Genomic DNA, 23,044 nt, shown 5'->3' on the forward strand with positions numbered 1-23,044 from the left:
CACTGTCCCTTCCCCTTTTACGAGTGGCAGCTGACATTAGTTCAGACTCTAAAACCTTGGCTCCACGGTTCATGTTTGCATATGACATGGGCCACTCAGAAAGCTGTCTAGGACTTGCTAGTGGTTAATACCACAATTCTATTTTCAAAGCTTCTACAGTACATCTTTAGATCTGCTCCAAGCAGGTGCATCCCTAGTGTGCCCAGGACCTCTTTGACCCCACGCTGAGGTTATGTTAGCGAGTTTCCTTCACCATCTCTCTCTTCTCAGGATGTCCTCACACTTGCTGGCTTCCAGAGGCTTCTTTTTCAGGTACCCATAGCTAAAATGACCGTGGTGGTGTCACAGAAGTTCAGCCTTCTGTGTGTAATTCTTGGAGAGAGGACTGTCATAAGTTCATGTTCTGACTCTGGGACCCCTCCTATCTGTTTTTTCCAGCGTTTCTCAGGTGGCTGATTTCTGAGAAGCTATGGCAGAAAAACCAAACGTCCCAGTTTCTTCTTGTCTTTTTCATAATAGAAATGCTATGCAGGTTTCCCTGCCCAGCCAACAGACACCAGCAAAGTGTCCTTAATTCAGCTCACTCTATCAGTTGTCTGCCTGAAGACAGCATCGGACCCCTCAACTCTCTTAACCACCATTATACTTACTGCCTAGGGATCTAGAGAAGTGTAGTGGTGGGTAAAAGGTGGTAGAGTCAGGCTGCCTCCATCCCAGCTAACTGTAGGATGTGTGACCTTAGGCAAGGCAACTGCTTCTGCAAACTTCAGTTTCTATAAAACACAAATCATGATGGTAATGATACCTCCCAGAGCTTCTGGGGGAAGATGAGATGAGTTATTGTCTAATAGTCAGGATGGACCTAGAAGAGTACCACATGTATGTATCCTCAGAGTCTTACAGGCTGCCACAGTGATGCTGCAAAAGAGGGAGCCCTGTGCAGGGGAAGGGGGCAAGAGCATGGGAGGAGTCCATTCTCACTTCTTCCCATTTGCTGAAAGCGAAAGTGATTTTTGTTTTGAAAAACCCCAAATTGTTTATCTGTGTGGATCCTCTGAAAAGTCCCACAGCAGAGGGGAGGAGGGTAGTATGGGACAGATCAAGAGATCTGTGCTCTGGCCTGGTCCTCCTTGGGGGTCTGCGTCTTCTACGCCACATCAGGACACACAGACAGCGTACTCTACATATACATAACTGACAGGGACCTTTAAGGTCCAGTGGGACAGGGCCATTTCTCCAGTTACTCAACAACCCTAAACAGAAAACAAAATCGAAATCTTTAAGCTGTCTCGTAGGGCCTAACGTGACTCCTGCTCTTTTTATTTGTCCCTCATTCCAGAAGGTTACTACTCCCTTAACAGCCTTCACTTTCCAGCCGTACTGAACTAAGGTCAACCCACCCACTTCCCTTATCCTTGAGCTCAAATGGTTATCTACTCATCAGCGTTCCGTGTGTCTCCCTTCCCAACATAATGATTCTAAGAGTTTCCCAGAGAAAGTGACCTTCCTGTGCCAATACTTCCACAGCCCTCTGTACACAACCCAGGGTCACTTTATAGTAGGTGATTCTGTCCAGCCTAATGTATACAACCCAGGATCACTTTACAGTGGGTGGTTCTGTCCAGCCCACTGTACACAACCTGGGATCACTTTACAGTGGGTGGCAATCACCTGTTCCATGAGCTTTTGTCTCTGTGCCTACATCAGCATTTTCCAAAACAGGTATCATTTTACTGTCTCAAAGTCAAGCTGGCGCCCATGGCCATACCATCCTGACACACCTGGTCTCAGGGTCAAAGTTACAGTATAATAACCAGTTTTATTAAAATAAAAGAAGCTATATGGTTTAATATCAGAATGCACACATAAAAGGACAAGCAGTGTTTCATGAAATTTTGTCTCCAATAGATAATGAGAAAGATGGGAATATATACATGGATATAGAGAACTCCCATGGACCAAAGTCAATGACCAACTCATGGACATTCTTGTTTACAGTCCCATCTATTTCTGAATCTTCTAGATTATTTTTAAACAAATCTCATGAGTCATTCCACTCACAAATACTTTACTGTGTGTGTCTTTAAAAATAAAAACTTCTGCTGAACGTAGTGGTACATGCCCTTAATCCCAGCACTTGGAAGGCAGAGGTAGGTGGGTCTCTGGGAGTTTGAGGCCAGCCTGGTCTACAGAGTGAGTTCCGGGGCTGCTGGAACTACACAGTAAAATCCCATCTCAAACAAACAAACACACAAACAAAGAAGGATTATTGTCAGCCTTCTGGATACCAGTGAAGTGTAGGTGCAGCCTTGCAGGGTATAACCATGAGTAAATTTTGGAGCACTTTACACCTGTATGCTATTTTATCATTACTAGAACATTCTCTTCCTTTGGTCCTCATAAGGGCTCTTGGGAGACAGAGGGATTACTTTCCTCCAAAGAAATGACCCTGAGGTGTGGTCTAGGTCTCCTGTGACTAGCAAGGAGGCAGAATCAGCCTCCGGACCCAGAACTTGTCCTGAGAGAGGCCCTCCTTCCTCCTGTACCAAAGTCTCTCTCCATGAAGCTGACTCTTTATGACCGCTACTGAGAACACATCTCCAAGGGCCTCGTCTCTGTGGAGACTCTCCAGCTTGGGCCTTCCCAGACAATGCTGGAGTGGGAGACGAAGGTAACAGAGAGGGAAGCTACAGCAGTCGGTTACGTATCAAGTCCTAGAGAAGGGAGAACAGCCAGGGACACTGCTGGCCAACATGGCATTTTTGAGTCAGGCAGGGACAGATGCTGCTTTTATGTGGTGACCCATGCTGCAAGCAGTGTCAAGTGTCGTGCCCCCAGGGTTAGCCGAGACACCCGGAAACCTTAATTATCCAGGAGTGTGTTGAGGCTGAGAAACATTAGCTTGTGCTTATTTTATTTTTCTGCTTCTGAGAAATTTATGAATAGGACTTTCAAAATGGTTCAGAACTAAAAGAGAAGAGATTGATTTCTCTCCTCCTTTCTGACTTCCTAGCCACTCTCTCCTTCCCTCCATTACTCGGTCTGTGCGGAGTTGTGCTTTCAGACACAGACACGGGTGAGCTGGCCTGGCTCCTGTGAGTTTGTGAGTCTTACAAACTTTTTACTTTTATTTCCACAAGCAATAAGCAATGTGGCTGCTTTTTTAAAAAGCCCTTTTGTTTGTTTGTAAGTTTTGGTTTTTGAGACAGGGTCTCACTACGTAGCCCTGGCTGTCCTGGAACTCGCTCTGTAGACCAGGCTGGCCTCGAACTCAGAGATCTGCCTGCCTCTGCCTCCCAAGTGCTGGGATTAAAGACGTGTGCCACCACCGCCTGGCTTGATGGTCACCCTTCTAAAGCCTCTGCATGTAAGTCCTTAAAAGTGTCAGTTCATAGATACTTGGGAAATACATTTTGCATTCCATTTTCAGTTGAGAAAGACCACATGCCATGTACAATTATTGCATCTCAATTTGAAGAAACAGTTTAATGAAAGATGGGCAGGATCTTCCTAAAAACTACCTAACATCCTGGGGGTCATTTTCAAAAGACTTAAATAAATGAGAATGTATTTATGTTCATGATTTGGAGGGTTTGGTTTTAAAACAATTTGACCCCCAAATAGTTGTGAGGGTTAGTTTTATAGCAGCTTAACTACTCCACATGTGCCAGATATCCAGTCAAATATTCATCTAGATTTGTCTGTGGGGTTTGGATAGGATTACTATTTACACCAGAAGTCGGAGCACGTAGCATTTCCTCCCCTCCCCCCAACCCCCCCCCCCCCCATGCAGGCCTGACCTAGTCAGTCAAAGGCTTATATAGAGCAAAAAGGCTGACCTGCCCACAAGCAATATGCAAATCATCCTGCCTTGAGCTGGGCCGCTGAGGGTTCTTCTTGCCTGAAATGTCATCTCTTCCTGGGTTTTCTGCCTTCTAGCATTTGGTCTAGGGTTTTCTGCCTTCCAGCATTTGGTCTAGAGACACCATTGTCAATTCCCAGGTCTGAGACCCAACACAGACCATAACCCTATCCATCCATCCTTAGCATTCTTGTGTCTCCAGCTTGCCAGCTGCAGATCTGGAGACTTTTTGCAACCTTCCCAAAAGCATAAACCAACTGGGGAATGGGGAGCACGATTGGTTCTCTTTCAAGCTTGGCACGTTGATCAACAGCTTCAGTATGTTCTCAATCAAAATCCCAGCTACTGTTTTGTGGGAATCAACAACCAGCTGACTCTAAGCTAAGAAAAAATGATTTAAAAATCTAAAGTGTGGCAATCTTAAGGAAACACTGGAAGGGTTTCATCAGACTTCTCATGAAACTACCATAGCCAAACAGAGAAGCAGCATAACAGACTCACACAAGAACAGGCTCTTGAAGAGGACCACACACCTAGGGTCATTCAGTTTCTTACAATGGTACCAATGGAGTTCAGTAGAGGGAGGGAAAAAAAAAAACCAGAAAGACTTCAAAATAAATAGTTCTGGTGTGTCTAGATAGCTACACAGGAACAGAGAAAATTTCCTCCAGACCACTCTATCCAGAACATAAATTTGAGGTAGATCCCGGGTTGGTTGCCTTTCTCTTTGCCACGACCAGATACCTGACAGAAACAACTCAAGAAGGATTTACTTTGGCTCAAGGTTCCAGATGTTTTTTGGTCCATGATCACATGATCGCTGTGGTCAGAAAGCCATAATGGCAGGAGTGTGTGACAGGCTGAGCTTCACGTCCCATAAGCAGAAAACAGAAAGGGAGTACAGGTAGGGGCCAGGGCAAGCCATGATCATGAACTTCTTCCAAGTTGGCCCTACCTGTCCCTTTCACCACCTCCCCACAATGCCAAAGTCATTCATAAGCCCATCAAGGGATGAGCTCATTGAGCAGATTGAGCCCTCATGGTCTGTCTCTGGAACACAGACACCCAGACATGCACTTCACAAAAACCTCCGTGTTTCTTCATCCAATCCAACTGACCATCAAGATTAATCATCACACTGCTGTGCTACCTAGTGTTGTGTCCAAGAAAAAAATAGGCCTGTCTATGATCTGTGTAGCATGAAGTCTGAAGAAGAAAAATAGTCTTACCTTCTTTGACATGCCCAAAGTCAGTTTGATCCATAAAACACAGGCAGATACACCCAGAACTTCCCCAAGCAAGGGGCACTTATATAGAGAGGTATCTGAGATGGGTGCTGAGAGCAAGCAGCTGCTTAGGCTTGTGAGTGGGCTGGAATAAGGATTAGCCAATGCTTCGGGGAGGACAAGGTCATTTGGGCAAAGGGAAAGTCCTTGGCATTTCCAGGCATAATCACTGCTTTCACTTTTCCACAGCGTCAATGGATAGTGGCACATACCTCGCCCTAGTCTCGCTTTGCAGATCCACTAGTCAGGACTACCCATCTTTTAGCATCTCAAACAGATACGACCAAGTTTGTCAGTGTAGCCAACAGACACTCATGACCAAGCACCTACACCAAACATCACAGCATTCCCAAGTGTCTCAGCTCCCAAGAGAGAGGGGCAAAGAAGAAAATTACAGCTGCAAGGTGGTCTACATTTGGAGGTGCTAGAACCTAGTCTACAGGTTTCCAGGAATGCTCTTGGGGATGCACAGCTCACCCTAGATGTGAAGAAAGGGGATTCACATCGCATATGAGCCCCATCAGTGATTTCTCTGTGCTTCTTTGAGAATACAACTTTTCCCTTCACTGATAGACATCTCTGATAAGTGTTGCTGAGCTAAACACATGACATTTTCCATAAGCCTGACAGTTTCTTTGGAAGCTGCCTATAGAGAGACTCCCTAAACTAACGAACATATCAAGTATAATACCCTTTCTATGAAATTTTGCTCTGGTTACCTCAATGAGACTTCGTTAAAAGATTAAAAAAAAAATCTTGATTTGCCACCCATTTTGATTTGTGGTAGCACACTGATAATGTGGACTGAAAAATAGTCCACAGAAACAAATGCCGTCAAAATCAACACCATGTAAGAGAGGACCATCTTTTTCTAAAGAACAACATAAAACTGAGGATGGGTGCTCCTCCATGGTTGCCCCCAAGGAGGGCCCTTGGCATGCAGGATGTGGTGTTCAAATGCTCTGAATACGATCCATCATTCACACCCCTCTGTGAACACAAGTACCGCAATCCCACTTACAGAAGCCTGTCCAGGGGCAGCCTCCAGAAAGTGTTAGGTGAGCAGGAAACCAATGCCTGCATTCACTGAGCACTGCTCTTAGGACTTTCTTTATGAACAGTATAATCCTTGCACTAATGCCATATACAGAGACACTGCTGTCACCGCTATGTTATTGTATTTGGAGACACAGTTTTGCCATACACGTGGATGAGTCTCAAACTCGAAGCCTCGACATCCTAGTTTTAGTATCAAAGGCGTGAGCTACCACATCTGCCCTTATTAACTAAGAGGTAAACAAGATTTGAGCTATATAAGAAAACATGTTTCAGATTTCATTCTCTTGCTATCCTGCTGTTTTGTTGAAATTCCAAAGGTTTAATAAATTTGCTCTGACAAAGTATCACCGCTGTTAGCATGTTGCTAATATGTCTTTGTCTCTTTAAGAAGATTCTTATAAGATTTGGAAGACCTAAGTTCACCATTGCCCACAAGCTGAAAAGGACTTGAGAGGAATACTACCTGACTACAGTTTCTTTTCCCACCTACATTTTTTTTGGGGGGGGGGAGCATTCCCTCTCTCCTTGCCCTTCTCTCATCTGCTAAAACTATATATTTAATATTCCAAATGTACACCTAAGAGAAAAAGTTTCCTCTTTAAAACTCCTTGACTTCATGTTCTGCCATTAACATGTATTTGTTCCAGCAGAAATTCTAATCATTTAAAGAGTTACAGGTTGTTACCCTCTGGACCACAGATGTGCTGTCTAGCCGCAGATCTGCATCCTGCCCTCCAGCCCACACTCCAGGGGGTTCTGCTGCACTCTCCAGCTACCTCTCTGATTCAAATGCCACCTGCATGGACAACAAATGAAAAGGCCCACTCTTCCCATATTTCCACCGTGTTCCAGCCTTCTGACCGCACAACTTCGCCCCATATTAGCATAAGGCAACCACAAGCGAATTCTACACCCCCATTCCTTTTTGCTTATGGAACTTTCTTGCCCAGAGACTGGACTTCCTTTTAACAAATGTTCTATAACTAATTGTATACATTTTGTTCATTACCCTGAAATGTATGTACTTCAGATATTCCCCTCAGGTACTTCCTATAATTGTTCTGTATGTAAAGCTTGCTATGTATGCCTCAACACATGTTGAGACTGTCCTCTCCATAGCTAAATGGTTTATTATTGCCTTGATTACAAATTTAAATTATTAGGTCAACTTCAACTACAGCCTTGGTCCTACAGATGCTCGTGACTAATTCAGGTAACTCTTTATCTAACAATACTTCATTAAAATACAGTTAATTTCAAAATCATTACTTATCAATTTTTCCAGTCATCTCCAAGCTTTTAATTTATCCACATTACTTGCTGCCCTAGAGAGAATTATAATTTTCTTTCTTTTTTTATTAAATGAAAAAAGAAGAGATATTGAGAGCCCCTGGTAGCAAAAGACCATAGGAGTATACAGCAGTGACAACTAGAGTTCAGAAGGTCAACCTATCAGAACTAAGGGTTCTGTTAGAAGAGACCATCACACAAGGCGTTATGGGATTACTGCCTTTTGAATGAACTGGCTGTGTTTTGTTGTAAACTTCTTGTGCAATAACAGCTATGATTCTCCCCATTTACCATGCATCTCTATGTTATGTGTACATGTAATCTCACGATTGCATCTCAATCTTGGGCACAACTTTCCCTATACATTTGGGGTAATTGGACAACTGCCCCAGATGTGTTTATCTTTCATTAACATATATCTGGCCAGGGACATTCTCCAGACAAAAGTATTTCAGCAAAGATACTTTTTTCCAAGGACAAAACTGCACACAGTTGACATTAGCTCATCTCATCTACAGATAGAGAAAATAGCCACTAACAATTAAATCCTCAACTCCTTATCTTCATCCTGGTTTATTTACATAAGACTTTTTGGAATTCCCCAATTGATCTCAGCCTTTAGTTGACCCTACCAGAGAACTCCCCTTTAGTCACTCCCCTTTTGGGTTGTAATTGGAAGCTGACAATTATTGCTTTATGTGTGGATCCTTATCACCTCTCTCTGCAACCCTGAAAACTTCAAGCCTCGCATTGCTTTGCCAAAGAATTATTGCTTATGCATACATATATATATATGTATGTATATATAAGCAATATATATACATATATGTGTATATGTATATATGTATACACACACACACACACACACACACACACACACACACACACACACTGGTTCCCCCACAGCACTTGAAGGAATTGATTTAGAAAAACAAAGATGAGGACGGAGATGGAAAGAGCTATACAGCTATTGAGAGAACAGCAGAAGGGACAGAGAGCAGGAGGGACTGAGAGGAGCTAAGTGTGAGGACAGAAAAGAAACCATATAGATAGAATTTATTTAGAAGGGTAAAGTGAATGGACTAAAGAACTCAGTGTGCTTAGATTCATTTATTATCCCTCATATTAGAATCCTAGCCCCTTGTAGCTTCTGTTCTGGACCCTGGTAGAAATCTCCTCAGGACAGGCACCTGGTGAGAATTTGTTACCTGGCGCCCTTGGGTAACCATGGAATCAGAATAGAACCGCGAGGAATCTTTGTGAGGTAAGAAAGGGCAGGCCATGGATGGAGGCCTCATGCTCTGTGCTTTGCCTGCGTGCTCTCTGAACTCTGCATTCCCAGGGAGTGTGTCTGCACCCATGTCTCAGATATGGAAACTACAGCTCGGATGCAATTAAGCTCCTCTCAGAGCTGCCAAGTGCCCTTCCCAGCAAGTGGTCATCCAGGCAGGGGTTCCCAGCCCAGCTTCAACGAGCATTTCCTCCCCTAAGGGAGTACGGCTCCACCTTGTGGGACAGATTCACGGGCAGACCAGGATAGGTGGCAGAGACTCCACTCCCTCCCTCCTAGGGAGACACCTGCTGCTATTTCATTCTGGGTCTTACTAGACGTAAAACAATATTATCACACTACGAAACCTCCTGAGGAGGCAGGCCTGAAGGAGCTTCAGGAGAAACAACCTCACAACAAAATGGCAGCATTGGTGGGTAGTGCTTGTGATGGAGAGTGGTCAGCCCAGAGGGTTGAGGAGAACAGGGCACTATCAAAGGAGCAACAGGAAGGACTCCAGGCCACACACTTTGACAAACAGGGGGATGCAAAGGTCTGAGCAAGCACAGACTCCATGGCGTTTGGCCAGTGTGCGGGATACAGTGGCTGCTCAGCATGAAGGGAAGGGGATGGTGAGGCCAGTCTGGCCGCGGGTCCTCCCTGCCGATGGGAAGCTCTCTGGCTTCTCTGCCGGTGCTGCTCCGGGCCCCTCAAGCTCACCCCACACCCACTCAGGGATGTGTGTGGTAAGCTCTTGAGAGCTAGAGTGCCACCTGTGACATCTGCACAAACCTCAGCTACTTTCACAGAGGAACTGGTGAGTGTAGGCGAGCCTGTCTCCAAACATCCTGTTCCTGCCAGGTGTGGCGCCACCTGTAACCCCACCAACCACTCATACGCTCCTCACTGCTGGGGCGACAGGTTGGTTGCAAGGCCAGCCTGGGCTGCATAGCAAAACCCTGTTTCAAAATAAAAGAAAAAAAAATCTAAAAATAGGTAGAGGAGGAGATGGGGGAGAGGCAGCCCCACTCGGCTTCTAGAGTCAAGAGTCAGTAGCGAGTGGTGAGGACAGCCACCTATGACCACACAGCAAAGTGCAGATGAGAAGGGACGCAAACCAAGACTGGTTCAGGGTGCAGGCGTGCTCTGATGACACGGGCTGTCTACCCACGGGAGCGGACACCAGTGACCACCGTCCTGTCCTCATCATCATCAGGTCATTACCATCATCGTAAAAAGCATTTACACAAACGACACTTTATTCGAAATCTGCGGGCAAATTCTTCACCTCTGAGGACACCGAAGCCCACAGACAGTGAGTGCTTTTCCCAAAGGCCACCCTCCAGAAAGTGGCAGAGGAGTCACTTCGCATTCACAATCCTAGCCCTCTCTTCTCAGCATGCGACGAAGTGGAAAGGCCTTTAAGTTACTTCACTGGACACACTTGGTTTTCTAAAACAATAAAACACACACACACACACAGATGCACACACACACACACAGACACACACACAAACACACAGACACATACACAGACATACACATACACACAGACGCACACACAAACAGACACACACACACACAGACACACACACACACACACACAGATGTACACACAAACACAGACACACACAAACACACAGACACACATACACAGACACACACACACAGACACACACACACAGACACACACACACACACACACACACACACACATACACAGACACACACACACAGCTGAGCTGTCTAAGATGCAGAGACCATCCCCACTCTATGATACCCACGGGATGGCATCTATAATTTTACAAAACAGTTGTTGCTGCTGCTGCTGCTGCTGCTGAAGACCTTCCCTTCAATTCCGCTGATATGCTTGAGAAAGCAGAAGATGACTGTATTTAGACTAAAAAAAAGTACCCGTAACAGAGCTAGGATTAAAAGTGGAGAGAAAGTTAAAAAAAAAAAAAAAAAAAGGGAGGGGGATTTTTTCTTTAAACCTCAGCCCCATTGGGTTATTATGGCCACTTAGTAATTGAGTCAGCTTGGCTGCTCACAAGAGAGACCCACAAAAGATATGTTCCGACCAAAGCCCAGTTAAGCAGTGACCACAGAAACCCCAAGGCATTTGAGCTGCAGATTCCTTGGTGAACTGTTCCTTGGAGTCTTCCCTAAGGAAGAGCAAATGCCTCTGAAGGCAGCCTCTGCCCCAGCTGGACAGTGAGGCATCCAATCGAGTCAGAGACCCAGCTCACAGTGAGGTCCAGCTCTCAGAACTCAGGAATGCTGTCCTCTCCATGAGGATGCACACTTCACCTCAGAAAGTCCCCAGAAGATGGGCTGCAGTGGGAGAAGAAACAGATTGTCATGGGACCCATGACATTAGCTTCTGAGTGTCTTAGGGGTAGGGGTCATATCCACTCTGCCTTTGTAGTTCCCTAAAGAGTGCCCCCACAGCCGGGTGGTGGTGACACACGGCTTTAATCCCAGCACTCAGGAGGCAGAACCAGGGGGATCTCTGTGAGTTTGAGGCCAGCCTGGTCTACAGAGTGAGATCCAGGACAGGCTCCAAAACTACACAGAGAAACCCTGTCTCAAAAAACAAAAGGAAAAAAAAAAAAAAAAGAGTGCCCCACCACCACCAAATTGCTAGCAGTTTACTTTTAACTCGTGATCACGTCCTATGTTTGGAACCTTTAAAGATACTTTTAGATATTTAGATACTGAAACTAGTCTCAGGTGCCATGGCATTCTGAAAGATTCAGTTTGACTTTTTTGTGGGGGGTGAGGGGGGGTAGGACCCACAACATCATACTCGCCAGGCTTCCACAACGCAGCCCCATTCTTAACATTCCCAGACTTGGATGATTTGGTTTGAATCACTGGATTCCCATCCTCAGGAGGAGTGTGGCCATACAGGAAGTTGGATGGAGGGGAAGGAAATGGGAAATGGTAGAATGGCAACCCAGAGCCTCTCAAATCACTGAAACCACTGGCAGCCCAGAGGACGGCAGCCCAGAGGACGGCAGCCCAGAGGACGGCAGCCCTGGTATCTTTGAGAAGGAACCGAAAGGAAGCCCAGTCCAGCTTCTATTACAGGCCGGTGTTGTGGTTTCTCCGTGAAATGTCCTCACAGGCTCATGTGTTTCAACACTTTTCCCCCAGTTGATGGTGCTGTCTGGGATCGTTGTGGGACACTTAGAGGCTGAAGCCTGGCTGGAAGAGGTATGGCAATGGGCATAGGCTTTGAGGTTTTCTAGCCAGGTCCTACTGCCTACGTGCTCATTCCCTCTCTCGCTCCCTCCCCCCTTCCCCCTCTCCCATCTCTCCCTCCCTCTCTCCCTCTCTGCTTCAGGACTGTCAAGGTGATGGGGGAGCCACCCCGTCCCTGCTGCTACATCTTCCCATCATGACGGAGTGCATCCCCTCTGGAAGTTGAAGCTAAAAATATACACACATCCTCCCGTAAGCACTTTTTGGTCAGGGTATTTTATCATAGTAACATAAAAGTAACTAAGAAAGATGGTCCGCAGAGTCAATCGCATGCCCTTCTGTCTACGAGTTTGAGAGCTCCGGACACAGCACTGGCGTTATGGGCAAAAAGAAAGTATGATGATCAGTGACCACCACAGAGTGTCTGGAGCAGCGGGCATCCATGTTCGGTATAGGGTGAGGCCATCGCCTGAGCGATCCATGCTTCAAAAGTTACAGATTAGATTTATCTGTGAGTTCTGGAAGATGGGGGAAATGATCCCTTGGGCAGAGAAACTGAAAGACTGTATCAACCACCCCAAAGAGAGCTGTAAGTGCCTTCTGACCTGATGTGTGAAAAGAACCAGTGGGTCTTTACCTATAGTTTGTTAGATACAGGGATATTCAGAGGCATTCCCTGTATGAGGAACCCCTGCCCTGCATGCTTACACATCCTAGGTGAAGGAGTCCCTTTCCTGTATGCTCACACACCCTAGGTGAGGAGCCCCTGCCCTGTGTGCTCACACACCTGAGCACACTTCTCAGCCCAGACTTAGTCCCAAGAGGTGGCTTTTGCACACCTGTGATGAATGCTCACAAGTGAGTTGCCTGCCAGCAAATCAATCATGCTTCCCAAAATCCAGGCCTAGCTGAAAAGTCCAATCATGGCAGGTACGGGAGGGGGCAGCTACATGCACTACCTGCTTCTCCTGTTATAATTGGAAAGCTTCAATGTAAGGTCTTGACTACTCTCATAGCTTAGTTACTAATAATGACAAAGGACAGAAGCCTTAATGAGGTGACTCATGCTCATACTGTGAAATTGACCAAGTATTTGCAGGGTAGAGGCTGGGATAAATAAAGCAAGGCCTGTAGGCAGCAGTGGAGTGCTCACTGGAACAAATATCAAAGTTAGCTGCTTCAGAATAAAGCCAGAATCTGGTTCATACAGTCATCCCTGGGGGAAATCCTTAGAGAATTAGTTCTCAGCACCCTCCGACACCAAAACTTAGATGCGCAGTCCCTTATACACGATGGTGTACTTGCATGCGACCAAACACATCTTCCAACGTACTGTAAGTTATCTCTAGATGATTTATAATACCCAACACAGTGTTGATGCAGTATAGTCATTAGACTGCATATGGTCAATACAGACACAGAAATGTTTTTCCAAATAGTCTCTGTCCAGAGATGATTGAATCTACGGCTGACAGATACAAAGGAACATCATAATGATTTGTCCAAGTTTTCTTCTAAAAAGGAAATCAGGAAGGAGCTATCACATGGGAAAGGGTTGCAATGGTTTGAAAGAGAAGACACCTCTATCAACTCCAGCAGTGCTCAACAGGGAACTCTCCCCAGCTCCATGCTGGACGTTAGGTCTGATGTCAATCAATCATCAGCACCATTCCTGGTGAACAATGTGTCAGAGCTATGCTGCTCAGCAGTCTGTCCCTTTCTAACTATTTTAAAGATCATGCAAGGTGGAAACAAAGCCTATGAGTCATAAGTTTATAAAAATAGAGGTTAGAATCTCTGTTCTCTTAAGACCATGCAACGAACGCAGAGCTGAGACTCAAACCCGCGCCTACAGCACACTGAAGAAAGCCCATTCCCACAAGGAAAGCTGATAAGGAAGGTTTCCTGTGATAAAGCAGGAATTGGGCCTGGACCTGTCTAAAACAGTGCTGAGGGACAAGGAGAAGGTGCTGAGCATCCCTGAGGTTTCCTGGGAGAAGACACTCAAATGCAAATGCCCAGTGGTTAGCTGATGTTTTTCAAATACTAAATACTACTTCGTGGACACTTTGCTATACTCGCATTGGGCAGTTCTCCATGCTGAAAACACAGCAGGCAAGAGTATGCCGAAAGCAAGTAAAATGCGTGTAGATTTTTTTTTTTTTTTTTTTTTTTTTTTTTGGTTTTTTTGAGACAGGGTTTCTCTGTGTAGCTTTGCGCCTTTCCTGGAACTTTCTTTGGAGACCAGGCTGGCCTCGAACTCACAGAGATCCGCCTGGCTCTGCCTCCCGAGTGCTGGGATTAAAGGCGTGCGCCACCACCGCCCGGCTGCGTGTAGATTTTGATCCGTAGTTCTACATCCAAAGCTCACACCTTCTGCACTATGTCACACACACACACACACACCCTCCCCACTTCCTGCCCGCCAGCAGTCCTTTCCTGGACTGCACATGGCCACTGAGACCACAGACACTCTGAGACTGGGCATTATTGTCCGGATTCTGCCACTCCAGCTATATGACCACCCATGCGCAGTTCAGCAGCTAAGCAAGGGGTCTTACATCTTACGTCATCAGTGCGCTGTGTGATTGTGCAAATGCACGCAGGGCGGTCACGCAATCAGTGCATGTGTGGTATAGCTCTGTGAGCCCACCTGCGCATGTGCAGGGGAATCCTTAAAAACCCGGACACAGGACTCCTCCCCTCCTCTCCTTCTGCTCTTCCCCCCCACACACACACACCCACACCCACTCTCTCTCTCTCTCTGCACGTGCCTCTTCCCAGGCCTGGTTACTCTTTTCTGTCCCCCACCTCCACCTAATAAAGCTCTGATACAGGGTTTTGTCGTGTCTCTGACCTTTCCTCACATGGTAACCAGCGACGCTAACTATTTTTTAAAACCAACAATTATTACCATTGTGGTTAGAAAAGGTTGTAGAAGACAAGCTGGCCACCCTTCAACCAGCAAACACAGTTCCACTCAATTGCACAAAGAAAAAGGAAATGGGCAGGCAGCTTACTCCAGCTTGATGCCTATAATAATGACAGTCTCTAAACCACGACAGCACATGTCTAGGCATGGAACACATTCCATCTGAACTCCTCCCTGCAGCCTTTGGCCCCCACTGTTGGTTCTAATTCTCCTCTCTAGACAGAAACAAATCTTTTCTTAAGACAATGCCATCTCCCCAGAACCTTTGCTTGTTCAAGTTAAATAATCTCAGCCTCTGAACTGTTCCTTAAGGTAACATAGTTTCTGAACTCCTCGTTCTCCTCTGGCCTAGGCCCTTCTGCCTGCACCTGCCTTTAAGGACCCAAACACAGTTTCCAGGTGTGACCAAGTATGGAAAGGATGGTAAAGCGCCTTCACTGCCAACTGCTAAGTTGCTGGGTAGTTTCCATTGGGTTCATTTGAATGGCTCTCGGTTCAGTATCTCAAACTCACTGACTTTCCTTCCAAGTCCTGCTCCTCAGCCAAATGGCCCCCTTTGTCTTTCTTAGCTATTGGTAGCTGGAGCCTGTGGTGGTTTGCATGAGAAATGCCACCCTCCCCCCTGCCCCCCAGTCTCAGGCATTTGAACACCTAGTCCCCAGGTGGTGGTTATGTTCGAAGAGACTTAGGTCTGTGGCCTTCTTGGAGGAAGTACGTCCCTGGAGGTGGTTTAAAGGCTCCATGTCATTTCTAATGTGCTCATTCTGCTTCATTCTGGCTGTTCAAAATGTGAGCTCTCAATTCCTGTTTCTGTTGTCACGCCTGCCACTTGTTGCCATGATGGACTTTTATACCTTTGGAGCTGTAAGTCTAAGTTCCCTTGGTCAGCATATTTTACCACAGCAACAGAAAAGCAACTAATACAGAGCCTACAGGCAGATCCTCACATCCACCTCAGCGTATCCAGCCTAAGTATACAGAAAACATAGACCCTGGCATGCACAGCATTTGCTAAGTCCTCTGGCTTCCCATCACCCGGAATGTGATCAAGAAACCCCCTATACATTCATCTAAGTCACTAGTTAAAGTTGAGGAAATGCAGCATCTCCATGCGCACCCTTTAAGGTCCCTGACAAACAGTACTCCCGCACTACATTTAAACATCGTCCCCCAGACCACATTTTCCATCACGTCTATAAAATTGCGCCATGAGTAATTACACAGACATGATAGTGTCTAACTTTAAGCACAAAGCATGGCACCACACACCTACAGTTGTAGCACTCAAGAGGCTGAGGCAGGAAGATCTTGGGTTCCAGCCCAGTACGGGCTACATAGTGAAGTCAAGGTTAGCTCAGTGGTAAAATGCTTGCCCTAGCATGTCAACCTACAATCCCTAACACTGAAAAAAATTCCAAGTCAGCACCATCACCAAACACAAAGTTTCCCTAGGTTTTTGTATGAATGGTGGTGACTCATGACCTTTTTTTTTTTCAAAGATTTATTTATTTATTATGTATACAGTGGTCTACCTGCATGTATTCCTGCAGGCCAGAAGAGGGCACCAGATCTCATTATAGACAACTGTGAGCCTCCATGTGGTTGCTGAGAATTGAACTCAAGACCTCTGGAAGAGCAGCCAGTGCTCTTAACTGCTGAGCCATGCCTTTAATCCCAGCACTCAGGAGGCAGAGGCAGGTGAATCTCGGAGTTTGAGGCCAGGCTGGTCTACAGAGTGAGTTCCAGGCTAGCTAGGGCTACACAGAGAAAGTCTCAGGGAAACAAAAAGAAGTAAAAAAGTGGTTTGGGATAGCTGGCATTATCTGCGAAGAACAGGCTCCGGGACTTCATGCAAATGTCTCCGTGTCGACACACAAAGAAAAGCTAAAACAGAGGTGCAGGGGGGTTGTTGTTTTGTTTTGTTTTTTGTTTCTTTGCTTGCTTTTTGAGCCAGGGTCTCTCTACATACCCCTAGCTGCCCTGGAACTCACTATGTAGATCAGGGTGGCCTCAAACTTACAGAGATCTTCCGACCTCTAGCTGCTGAGTGCTGGTATTAAAGGTTTGTGCCACCACCCCCGACCTCTAAAGATATTTTAACTAGAGAAAAGCTCTAGCACTTCCCAACATTAGCCTCTCTGTCTCATGTCCAGGTGTGAAGAGAGTCTGTGGGCATACATTCACTTAATAACAGTAACCCCCTTATACCTCAAAGTGATCAGTATTGAATACTACCACATGCTACGCGTTAGACATAGGCCATCTTAACCACTTGCGTGATATGGTGAGTTTATAATTTTCTCTTTTGAAAATTTGTTTTCCTCTCCCCTTGTTCTTCCATTCTCTGTAAGATCCAGAGTACTTCCAATATACTTCAGCAAAAATAAATGAATGAATAATAAAAGCCCAGAAGTTTCCTCCAGGGTCTGATAATCCCTTCTATTAATAAATAGTTCTCAAGTCTCCTAAGAATGAGGCATTGTGCTAGCTGCTGGGGAATTGGTGGGCTTGAAGCACCTATGTCTCTTAGATTTGTTCTTCAATTTTCTCTCCCCTTGGCATGTCCTGCACTCTCTCTGCGGTCAGCCATTTGACTTGAGTAGGCTGCTTCAAACATTGACACAATATCCTCTATAAGGATGGTTGTAAGTTGTCCGTGTGCCTCGCCCAGGTCTGGAGACACAAGATGCATAAGCATTCTGTGGTTTGGTTTTGATTTTTCCTCTCTTTCACTCTTTCTTGTGCAGTTTGATAACGTGTCCCTCCCCAAAGACAATGAGATTAAAACAGAAGTTGAATAGTTCTGCTTTCTCCTAGGATGTCTGCCAAAACTGTATCATTGGCTACCATTGGGGAACTAGATCTGCATTCTCAGCACACTGCTTATTTAAAGGGGTAGGGGGCTGAGATTTTTCATGTGGTTTGCAAATTATGGTTTAATTTTTTTTTTCAGTCCTTTCCTCCCACTATTCTTTCCATCAAACCACAAACAAACTACCTGAAATCATTTAAATCTACCTTTCAGAGGGGTGGCTCAGCGTTCTGCAAGAGGTAGCTGGTTTGATGTCAACCTCTGATCTGAGTGCCGAGGTCACCCCACCATGTTCGGGAAACTCTCGTCCCTTAATTTCTCTAGACTGACTGTCACGTTCTCTCACATTTGTGAAGGACTCGGATAAAACATTATTCTAGTCACACAAGAGAGCTTCGTGGAGATTTATCTGTCCAAATCATAACCACTATGCAGTTAAAAAAAAAAAAAAAAAAAAAGGAAGCTAATAAAACCACATACAGACGCACAAGGCACCAAGGGATGTGTTGCTAAGGCAAGAAGGCACCCAGAGCCAGCCCTCCCATGAGGCATATTTTGTTGGTGCTCATCAGCGGCCTGCTTCTAAGTTCTACAGTGTTTGATGGATGCGACACCTTTTCTTGGGGACTTACTGTGTGACGAGCATGGTGATGGGGCCTTGAACTGAGTAGCAACTGTTCAACATGGAGCAAATTTTCACGTGTAATTGGATGATGTTTCAGAAGTCAGTCACATGTTATCTGTTCACTGAATGCTCCTCCCCCAATGACTTCCGCACAGCTGGGGGGAAAAAAATGCCTTTTCTGTGGCAGAGTGTTCTGAATTGTTCACACTTCCCCATTCCCTGCAAATAGTTGAAATTAACTCACAGAATTCCACTGAAATTGCTTGTCTAGTAGCAAAATCTAGAGACCATCCCCTCCAGGTCTTACTTGAGTTGGGCCTTGCTGACTATCTTCAGACTCCCTCCACATTTCCCTTCTCCCCGCCCACCACTGCATTGACAGTGAGCAGCAACTTGCTGGCCCAGGAATGCTTACTTCGATCTACCTCTTGCATGAAAATTCCTATATGCATGCAGCCAGACCCCTGGCATTGTCCACAGAGTACTCTGAAAATGTCCAAACTGGAAACCTGTTTTAGAATATTATTTTAAGATGTGTTACATTTGTTTATGCAGTGGGACATTTGTTTAATGATGCAAAGATGTGTTACATTCTTTTGTGTTGCATTTCTTTAACTCTGTGAAGCTCTGTTACTTTGCCTGTCTAAAACACCTGACTGGTCTAATAAAGAACTGAACAGCCAATAGCTGGGCAGGAGAAAAGATAGGTGGGGCTGGCAGGCAGAGAGAATAAATAGGAGGAGAAATCTGGGAGGAGGAAGAAAGAGCAAGATCAAGAAGCATCGAGAAAAGAAGGGGCCAGTCACACAGTCACACAGCCACACAGTCCCACAGCCAGCCATGGAGTAAGAGTGAAAGTAAGATTACAGAAGTAAGAAAAGGAAAAATCCCAGAGGCAAAAGGTAGATGGGGTTAATTCAAGTTATGGAAAGCTGGCAAGAAATAAGCCAAGCTAAGGTTGGGCATTTATAACTAAGAATAAACCTCAGTGTATGATTTATTTGGGAGCTGGGTGATGGGCCCCCCAAAGAACAAAGAGCCAAAAGAGTAAAAAATAACCAATTACAGAAACCTATACAGAAATGTTATGTTCTACATTTACTCATTTTTAAACACACATACAAACACACACATGTATACACACACCACACCACACCCACATCACACACACTTTATACATATTAACTACTTAGTATGTGCCCGGCACAATTCTTAGTGCTAAATAAAAAAGAACAGAACACAGAATAAAGATGATAGCCACCGCCCTGACAACATTCTAGTCCAGCAGCAAGAGACACAAAAAACCATAATGTAACAGTCAGAGGTGCTTCAGCAGGAAAGGGCTATCTAATGCAGGGAGAGTCCTAAAGCAACTGAGGCAGAGTACCTCAAACAGAGGAAGGGTGTGTGTGCAAAGCCCTGAGGGGTGTGTCTGGTAAGAGGGATGGAAGGTGATGGAGAACACTGAGGAGGAGTCAGGAGGTGCTGGATCAATGGTGTGGACACGGAGCCGAATACCAAGTGCATCCTTCGAGTGCATCCCGTGGTCGTAATAAGACTGTGAGCACAGGCAGAGCCCACTCTGACTTAATGCCACCAGAACCACTCAGGAAGTCACTGCGTGGGGACAAGGACAGGAAGACACACAGCAGCACTCACGACTTAGACTAGGCTGTCTGCAGTGGAGTTGGTCAGAAGTGGACGCGTGTGAGATGCGCTTTGAAAGCATGTGACTGCAAACACGATTGGGGTTCCCCAGCGATAAGGGTGGTTCCGCTTTCAGTGGAATATGAGGGGCCAGAGAAAAGCAGATCCGGGGCCATCCATTAGAAGTTCAACTTGGGAAATTTCCAGGTCCTGGTCAGATTGTCAAACAGCAGGCAGCAGGGGGGCCTTTCGGATGGGCTTGTCTGTCTCACTCCTGATCGGCCATGAAACCTCACTGGCCTTCTCTGGTCCTGGCGCTGCCCAGCTGCTGGAATACACGGTCACGTGCATTTTGTTTTGATTGACACTCCCTTCTTTCTCTCGGAGAGACGCCGCCCTCAGCCCTCATTTAGCGCACGGCTCATCCCTCTCAGTATTGCAGTCACACGGGGAGGACTTCCTGGGGGAAAGGCCGACTTCGGCCTGCAAACACAGAGTATGGGCTGCAGAAGTAGCTTCCTGAGCATCACCCCCAGATCGTGGTAGCCTGATCCCAAGTGACAGGGACAACGGAAGGCAGCTCATTCTAGTCACACGTAGTTACGGACTTAGACTTGGAGAATTACTCACTAATCCAGAATCTATAGCCTCTTTAAGATCAAGTCCTAAGACTAATGAATTTTTTAAAAGATGAATACCCTTTGACAGTAAAGTTTCTTTCCAATCATAACACACACACTAGCTGACCAGAGGGCCCACCATGAGCCACACCTTAAGAGGCAAGAAGTTACCATACAGTGTTCCTAAAACTTATTACGGGGGTGCTCTCCTTCCCAGCTGGGCTCATTTTTAACGAGAGACCCGGGGAGTTTCAGGACCAGACCACTGGCAAGCGATGGCATAGTAAATGAAGGAGAAACGCACCTGGTCCACAGCAGAGCACCATTATTTACCTGTATTACTTTAGGCAGCTAACTCTGGTGAAGTTTACGTGTGCGTCTATGATTTCACAGTGTCACCAGCACCGTCTTACAGGGGACTTAGAGGCATCAAGAAGGCAATGGTCATGTGCCACACCCTGCACAATGCCCAGCTCATAAAAACACTCATCAGAATCAGCAGCAGCCCTGGGCCTAAGGATCTTAGCAAACAAGACTCCTTTGCTCTTCTCGGAGCTGCACAATTAGCCATTAGAGTGTCCGAGACGAGGCCTTAAGCTCAGATCTGGCCATCCGCAGAATACGAAGCACGGCCACCAGAGACTTCCCATAAGCCTCAGAAGTAGGATGCAGACGGGCAGGAGGCCAGTGGGGTAGCATGGCCTCTGTGAGCACTGGCTCGGAGTCCAGACTTGGACACAGTTCATGTTGCTTCCTCAGGAGCTGCTCTCAGGGAGTGGCACCAGCCAGCGAGGTGCCCCGAAGCACCTCAGGGAGGAAGGGAAGCTTGCCTTGGGCTTCCTCCAGTCCCCCGGTTTTATCCCACCCTGCAGGGCTTCCCCTCAACTCCCTTGGGGAATATTCAGTACTCCCATTCTTCCTCTAAGTCTGTACTCAGCCCCGCTTCCTGAGGCTCCTCTCCTGGAAGACAGACTGGCCGGAGTCTGAGAGAGAATTTTACCAGAGGAGCCTGGGCTCCACTCTCTACACAGCCGCCCCCACTATGTGACCCTTAATAGGGCGGGGGTGGGAAAGACCGGGGTTAGGAGTGGGAAAGAGGCTTTTGGTACTGTACTTGGCCTTCACATCAACCAAACCCATCACGTCTCTTGTCTCTGAACAACGCAGCCCAGGATTTTGATCAAAGTAGTTCACATGTGATTCGCCCACTAGTATGCAACTTATTAATCAGTCCTCATTCTTTTCTCACACAGATGTGTCCCAAGTCCAGGTGATTCAGGAAGGAATAGGATCCACCCTCCGCCGCTTAGGCCTTCGGGGAAGAACACGGCCTGATGGGTGAGACGCTGTTGTGAGAAGCATTAAGAACTACAGGCTGGGGTGCTGTCAACATTGTCAGAGGAGGCCAGAAAAGGGAAGGCTCATCCCATTTTGAAGCATGAATAGGAGTTTACCAGACAGAGCAAGGTAAAGTCCGGCTGAGGGTGGCAAGGTCAAACTGAGTCATGAAATGGGCCTGTTGTGTTCGGGGCTGGGGAAGCTGGGAGAATAAGAAGCTCTGGGGTCAGTACCAGGAGGCATCTGCTCCAGGAAGGAATGGCTCCACTCCAAGCAGAGAACATCATGACACGTCTGGCCTCTAAATCAGTGGTTCTCAACCTGTGGGTCTAGACCCCTTTAGCAACCTTCTATCTCAAAAGAAAAAAGAAAAAAAAACTACATTATAATTCATAACAGTAGCAAAAGTATAGTCATGAAGAAGCAACAAAAATCATTTTATGTTTGGGGGAGTCACCACGATGTGAGGAACTGTACTAAAGGGTCTCAGCATCAGGAAGGTTGAGACCCACTGTTCTCTCTAAACTGTGATGAGCTTTGGGGGACTGTGAAGAGCCAAAGCATTCCAGCAGACGGCAGGCAAGGTGTGGCCCATCTTCTCCCACTCCCGGCCGGTCAGTACCACAATCGCCCTGAGCAGCTGGTGTTGATCCCAGTCAAGTCCACATCAGAACGCCAGGCTTAGTCACAGGGACAGAGGTGAGACACCAAGGAGGCTGCAACCGCCCTAAGAGGGAGGACATTGGAGGACACTTGGAGCCATCACATGGGCTGCCAGACTACAGAAACAATGGACCCCAGGAATCTGGAGTTCCCCTCAAGAATCTCACACTGGAAGAAGGAAAGGCTGTGTTTCTGAGGACAACCAGAGGAGGAACATGTCTGCTGTAGCAAGGGTGAGCTTGCCAGAAGGCCTTACGGTGGGGAGGCTGGGGTGGAGTTAACAGTAGGCAGAGCTCACACCTTGGCCAGGATTGCTTAGTATACATACTTCCTGACACCTGTTTAAGCCTTAGCTTCATCTTAGATCCCAAAGATGGACTTGAGGGAAGAAAGAGGTCATTGGCTCTTTGTCTCTTTTCCCAGGCCATCAGGG

The 23,044-nt window shown here is 46.4% G+C and overlaps 1 protein-coding gene and 1 long non-coding RNA gene across 4 annotated transcripts in view; one reads left to right on the forward strand and one right to left on the reverse strand.

The window, feature by feature from the left end:
* Positions 1 to 23,044, reverse strand: part of St6gal1 (ST6 beta-galactoside alpha-2,6-sialyltransferase 1) — a 133,205-nt gene that overhangs the window by 68,493 nt on the left and 41,668 nt on the right. The gene's annotated exons all lie outside the window — the stretch shown is intronic.
* Positions 8,784 to 22,067, forward strand: LOC131922422 (uncharacterized). Of its 2 annotated transcripts, none has more exons than XR_009382278.1 (4): positions 8,784 to 9,200; positions 11,927 to 11,986; positions 12,117 to 12,226; positions 21,864 to 22,067. It is a non-coding gene; the product is annotated as an uncharacterized LOC131922422 (long non-coding RNA). The 2 variants fall into 2 exon arrangements; XR_009382277.1 differs by lacking the exon at positions 8,784 to 9,200 and adding an exon at positions 10,024 to 10,082.

This window comes from Peromyscus eremicus, chromosome 12 (genome assembly GCF_949786415.1).
Source record: "Peromyscus eremicus chromosome 12, PerEre_H2_v1, whole genome shotgun sequence".
NCBI classification, from domain to species: domain Eukaryota; kingdom Metazoa; phylum Chordata; class Mammalia; order Rodentia; family Cricetidae; genus Peromyscus; species Peromyscus eremicus.